General features: G+C 39.3%; 1 pseudogene; it reads right to left on the bottom strand.

The window, feature by feature from the left end:
- Positions 1-6,048: 6,048 nt before the first annotated feature.
- Positions 6,049-6,605, bottom strand: LOC101599773 (annotated as a pseudogene).
- Positions 6,606-6,875: the final 270 nt, after the last annotated feature.

The raw sequence follows: 6,875 nt of genomic DNA, 5'->3' as shown, positions 1-6,875 counted from the left end.
GTTCAACCAACCAAAGGCCACTTTGAATATTAGTCTAAGGAAGCTTATCTTTACCAGGACTCATTTATGCTCTCTTACTAGTCAAAAAGAGGCATGTGTACTCTTTCTTGGCAAGAAATGGGTGTTAAAAACTTTGAAGGAGCCTCTTGTTTCTGCCCTTCCTGTTTCCCTTTCTTTGTTGATTCACATTTGTCCTTTTTTCTCTTAAAAGTTTGAAGAACAACCAATCAAAACATCCCCCTTCTTTGCTTTCTCAGGGTTCTATCATTATGAGTGATACAAACTCTTTGCCGACAAGGTGGACCATATTGGTTTCCACCATCTTATACCAACCCTTCTGTACTTACTCTGTCATTGAATAGGTTACTGAGACAGAAGGCATGCTGACTTGGATCATAACAGATCTTTGTGATTTCTTCCTTACTTGCTTTCAGATTACTTACATTGGGTTAAGCCCGCTGACATGTTACAAGGGACAGATAAGCACCTTGAGGAAAAGGTCCATAGAGTAAGGACTTAATATAAACCCTCCTGCCAGGAGATAATGTCAATGTACTGGTCATATGTGAGCCACTTTGCCCTTAGATTCAGCAGGCCAGACATGCCTCCAGACAACTGCAGCTCTGGCTATAATCTCAATTGCCACTTCTTGGGAAGCTCTACCCCACAGAAACTCTATGAGACAACAGATGTGATAGAATCCATTAAGTTTTTATATTATTTGTTATATAGTTCATAAGTAATTGTATCAGTTTCTTTCTTGTTGCTGGGATAGAATACCCAACCATGGGAGGAAAAGAGTTTCATCTGCCTTATTATTCCAGAGGGTAGAGTTAATCATGGCAGGAATGGCATGGGAGGCTGGAATGGGAAACCATAGTCATTTTAGCATACAAGAAGCAGAGAAAAAGAACAGCCTGTGAGGTTGGGTTATAATACTTCAAAGCCCACCCCTAGTATACACTTTCTTTAGCAAGGCTCTCTTTTAAAAGTTCCTCATCCTTCTCAAAAAGTGCTACCAGCAGGGGATTAAGAATTCAAACATTGGGCTGGAGCGATGGCTTAGCGGTTAAGCGCTTGCCTGTGAAGCCTAAGGACCCCGGTTCGAGGCTCGGTTCCCCAGGTCCCACGTTAGCCAGATGCACAAGGGGGCGCACGCTGGAGTTTGTTTGCAGTGGCTGGAGGCCCTGGCGCGCCCATTCTCTCTCTCTCCCTCTATCTGTCTTTCTCTCTGTGTCTGTCGCTCTCAAATAAATAAATAAAAAATGAACAAAAAAAATAAAAAAAAAAAGAATTCAAACATATGAGGGTATGGAAGGGAGAATTTTACATTCAAACCACCATGTAACTGATATAGCTTGGACACTCTCCTTGATAGCATGCCTCATTTTTCCAGGTGATCTTGACTGTTTCGTTCTTATAGCTTGATCACCAATCTACAAACTTCTCCCACCTTTGGCAATTTATGCTTGCTTCATAGTCCCAGACTGTTGGTGGTCAGCAGTACCTTTTACTTTTTTATATGAGAGCTCTAAACCTTCCCCAGGTAATTTGGAAATAATTCTGAATTTCATGGGCTATCTTCTGGATTGTCTTAAGGCTTAGGATAATCTATGCTTCTGTAGTTAGGCTATCTACCATCTCCTTTCAGCTCACACAGTGCTGATGTGTCTTTGCTGTTGCTGCCTCCAACAGTTATCATCATGTTGCCAACAACTTCCATATACAATCCAGTCTCATTCATTGCTCTGTCAAAGGTGATAGCTACTTCCACTGGGGGGTGGGGGGAAGTGATGCTTGCTCTTATCTTTAGCTCTCTCATTCATTCTACAAATGCTTAGTAAGGACCTACTGTGTGCTTTAGCATCATAAATGGTACCAGTATGCATGAGTAAGAAGAGATATGACATGAAAATTCTCTGTCAAGTGCATTCAAGCCAGAAGGGCACTTATTTTTCTGTATAAACAAGTTAGAGAGAGAATGGTTATTACCTCTAGCATGACTGTACCTGAGTGATCTAGCATGCTATCTTAGGTTCACCTCAACTGCCAGATGCCATTGGCCCTCTTGCAGATGTCACCTTGTAAGGTTAGAGAGCATGACTATACCCCCCAAAACATACTTTCCTGCCACCAGTGCTTGCAATGTGGACCCCACATGAGAGGTCAGGGAGCACGGACCATCTAGTTGCAATCACCTCAGCTACCTCACCCCAGAATCAGCACTGAGACTCTCCATGACTGAACATCATGAAGCACTAAGCCAAGCCAGGACTAGCTAAGCTTAGAGAATACCAAACACCAATCTTAATGCTCACTCATTGTAGGTATGCCAGAAACTTTCTTAAAGGTAGAAAATCAAGTGTGGAACCAATTCCAGATAACAAGGTAGAACCAGAACAAGATTCGGAGAGCCTGAGGCTGAACCTGAACTTGAGCTGGAGCCAGAATATGACTCAGCCTCTGAAACAGAACAGTCCTGAGAAAGAGAAAAGAGAGAAAGAGAAAAGTCCACCCATCACAAAAGAATTTATAGTTTTGAGACAGCTTTCCAGGAGCTAGGAAAGGAACAAGAGAAATGCCAGATAAGACTCAGCAATCAGGTGTCTGCCCTTGAGTTGTTATAGTCAGTATTCTCTCCTCAGTAGAGGGCTGGGGCTTGAGCTTGGTACCTGAGGGCTAAGCTATCAAAGAAAATGACACCTCAACAATTCTACAATCTAGTTCATGAACATAGGAAATGCTCACTCTAAAAGATGAAAGTTTACCATCTCCTCTCCCAAATGGTCTGATGCACAAGTCTCAATGCAAAAGCACATATAACATGAAAATCCAAGGCAACTTGTCTCCTCTAAAAATACCAATCCCAGAGTAATGGCCACAAATAAGAAATATTTAGATGAAATTGCAGAGAAAGGATTCAAAAGAATAATATAAAGCCGGACGTGGTGGCGCACACCTTTAATCCCAGCACTTGGGAGGCAGAAGTAGGAGGATTGCTGTGAGTTTGAGGCCACTCTAATATTCCATAGTGAATTCCAGGTCAGCCTGGGATAGAGTGAGACACTACCTCGAAAAAAAAAAAAAAGAATAATATAAACATGTTAAAGAAGAAATGAGGACACAAACAACTGAATAAAAAAAGAAAATTAATACACAATGTAAAAATAGAATTAAAAACACTGAATAAAACCAACTGAAGTGCCAGAAATGAAAAATTAAATAAAACATGAGTTCATTGGATAGCTTTGCCATTAGAATAGAACGCAAGTTAGAATTTTAGGGGTTGAAGACAAGATAAAGAAGCTTGTACATCCAGTTAATGACATAACATAAATTATATATATATATGTGTGTGTGTGTGTGTGTGTGTGTGTGTGTGTGTGTGTGCACATGCGCATGTGTGTATGTGTGTTATGAGAGAGCTTTGGAAAATCATGAAAAGTATACATATAAATTATAGGCACAGAAGAAGGAGAAAACTCCATTATAAGGGCATAGAAAATTTTAAAACAATAAAAGATAAAGCATCCTAAATCAGAGCAATAAAGGTCCATCAAGTTACAAGAGGCATATAAAACACCAAAGAAACAAGAATATAAAAGAAACATACCCCACTCTGTGTCATATCACAGTTAAAAACTAAATATAATGTAACAAAGAATGTGTGCTGAAAGTTACAAGAGAGAAATACCAAGTCACATATAAAGGCAGGCCTATCAGAATAACAGTTGCCATTTCAACAGAAGCTTTGCAACCATGAAAGCCATAGAATAATGTGTTTCCAATACTGAAAGAACACTGTATAGCTGTAAATCCAGAAATTTGTAGCCAGAAAAGTTTTGGTTATGATTGAAGGAGAAAGAAAAAAATTGCATGATACTATGACTGCTAATCCAGCACTCCATAGGATACTGAAAGGAATAATACTGAAGAAGAAAATGATTAAACACACACAAAGGGCTATCAGAGCAAAAAATGAAGGATGCTAGATTATTAATTAAGCCAAAAAGGATTGAAAATTATCCAAAACAGCAAAATAAGCAAAATTATGGGAATATGTATGTTTTGATAATATCATGGAACATTAATGGTGTGAATCCCCCATATCAAAAGACGCAGACTAAAAGATTAGTTTAAAAAAGAAAATCCAAAGCTGGGTGTGGTGGTGCACACCTTTAATCCCAGTGCTCAGGAGGCAGAGGAGGGGGGATCGCTGTGAGTTTGAGGCCACTCTGAGACTACAGAGTGAATTCCAGGTCAGCCTGGACTAGTAGAGTGAAAACTTACCTAAAAAAAAAAAATAAATAACACATCTATTTGCTGTCTCTAAGAAACAATAGCTCCACCAAACGTATACACTACTTTAGTTTCACAGGATAGAAAAGGTATTTCCAGCAAATGCAACTAGAAAACAAGCTAAACTAACCAAGGAAAGAAAGCGAATAGACTAAGTAATAAAATTAGAGATGATAAAAGGCTATTAAGACAGAAGTGAGATTCAGAAAATCAAGAGGTTATGCCCTAAAAAAAAAATTCTACTAAGTTGGAAAATATAAAAGAAATAATTTTATGGATCCACATGACCTATCAAAATAACACTAATCTAAAGTAAAGTATTTCAGCTGAGCTCCCATTCAGGTACTAGCCAGGCCCTACCTTGCTTAGCTTCTGAGATCAGACAAGATTGAGTGCATTCATTGTGGCATGGCTGTAGACTAATTTAAGCAGATCTGTAACAAGCAATGAAATGGAACCAGTAATTAAAGTTGCCTGAACAAAACAAAAACAAAAAAAAAAAAAATGCCTGTATGGATTAATGAATGAGTCTTACCAGACCTTTAAAGAAATAACACCAATTATGCTCATATTATTTCATAAAATAGGAAGGAAGGAACACTACCAAACTCTTTTTCTGAAGCCACAATTACCCTGATAACAAAGACAAATAAAGACATGAACAGAGAAAAAAAAAAGTTACAGTGAAATCTCCTTGATGAAGTTGATGCAGAAATACTTGCAAAACCAAATATAGGAACACATCAAAAATATCATTCACGGCCGGGCGTGGTGGCGCACGCCTTTAATCCCAGCACTCGGGAGGCAGAGGTAGGAGGATCGCCGTGAGTTCGAGGCCACCCTGAGACTACATAGTGAATTCCAGGTCAGCCTGAGCCAGAGTGAGACCCTGCCTTGAAAAACCAAAAAAAAAAAAAGAAAAAAAAATATCATTCACCATAATCAAGTTGACTTTATTCAAGAGATGCAAGGATGATTCAACATGTGAAAATTCATAAATATAATACACATATAAATCAATTCGCGGATAGAAATCACATGATCATATCAATAGATTCAGAAAAGGCTTTTGACAAAATTCAATATTGCTTAAGGTAAAAATCCAAAGAAACTAGGAGTGTGTTAGTTAGCTCCAGGCTGCTGGGATGAACAGTTTACAGGAGGAAGGGATTTATTTCATGCTTACCAGTCCGGGGGAAGTTCTACAATGGCCAAAATAGTTGCCCCCTTTTGCAGATCCATACAAAGAGAAAATATAGCACCACCAGCACTACCAAAAGCAAGGAAAAAAAAAAAAAAATCAACAGCAGGAAACCCCAGGCAGAGCTCAAGCACTCTGTACCTGTAGGCTGGAATTCAGATCTGCCCCCATTAAGACCTTACAGTTGGACCCCAGGACCTGCACACAGTGACACATCTTCCAGGCAGGCAGCTAGAAACCCAGGTTACAAGCTTTTTTTTTTTTTTTTAAGCAATATATACAAATACCTTTATTTTTGTCTTTAATGATACATACTGGTGCACTTGGTAAGTTAGGGTTACTGCCCAAGTCCAGTAGAGACAAGGTTACAAAAGACCTGTAAGAAATATACACATAGAAGGCATGATAGGGTTAATGTCCTTTCTTAAAGCACAAGCACATTACAAACAAAGGAGGGTTGATAGTGTTTTAAGGCTCAAGAGCCTATCGCAGTACTGAGGTATTATAATTGACAAGAGGAGTCTTGCAGGCTTCTTTTCCATCAATCCTCACTGAATTCTCATTCGTTTCTCAGGGAGACCTTTAGTGCTCACAGTCTGTTGGATATTCTTTGTGGTCTCTTTCTCCTCAGATTTCACAGTTTCTGGTACAGGCTCTGCTTCATTTTTTTTGTCTGATCCACTGGAACAGGCTTTTCTCCGGACTTTTACTGCACAAATTTGGGTGGAAATTTTTGTCTAAGGTCTACAAGTAAAGCATCCACACGCTGTCTCTGGAAAATAGAGCTTGGTTCTTCTTTCCTTTTGGGTTTAGGTTTGGCTTTATCTTGCTTTTCATGATCTTTGAAGTGCCACCAATATCCTTTGGAAGGAAGGTATCGACAGTATGACATAGCTTCCTCAAAAGCTGATTGAATGCCATATACTGCAGTAAGCACCCTGGAATTTATAACTGATCCCAAGTCTGGTGCCTGATAGATCACGCCAGCAATGATATAGTAATCAGCCAGTGGGATAACTTGAGCAGGTAACTGCCATTGTTGCTTTCGAATGATGAAAAGAATGGGCTCTTGTGCATGCAAAAGGATGTATTCAATTCCAACCATCTGACTTGGATATCCACCGTCGCCATAACTCCAGAAGCGCCTACAGACTCTCTTTCTGGCGCACTGTAATCCCCAAGTTACAAGCTTTAATAAAACACTTGAGTCCACTCAGGGACATAAATTTAAACTACCACAAAGCATATAATTTCTTATACACCTTCAGTTTTTAATAGAAGAGTGTATTTTGCTGTTTTTTTTTTTTCTTCCTCCCCTAGGCTGCTTTGGCATGGTTCCTATGCTGCCATCTTAACCATCAGGGAAATTCCGATT

This window comes from Jaculus jaculus, chromosome 8 (assembly GCF_020740685.1).
Source record: "Jaculus jaculus isolate mJacJac1 chromosome 8, mJacJac1.mat.Y.cur, whole genome shotgun sequence".
Classification (NCBI taxonomy): Eukaryota; Metazoa; Chordata; class Mammalia; order Rodentia; family Dipodidae; genus Jaculus; species Jaculus jaculus.
This window is presented reverse-complemented; position numbering and strand designations above follow the sequence as displayed.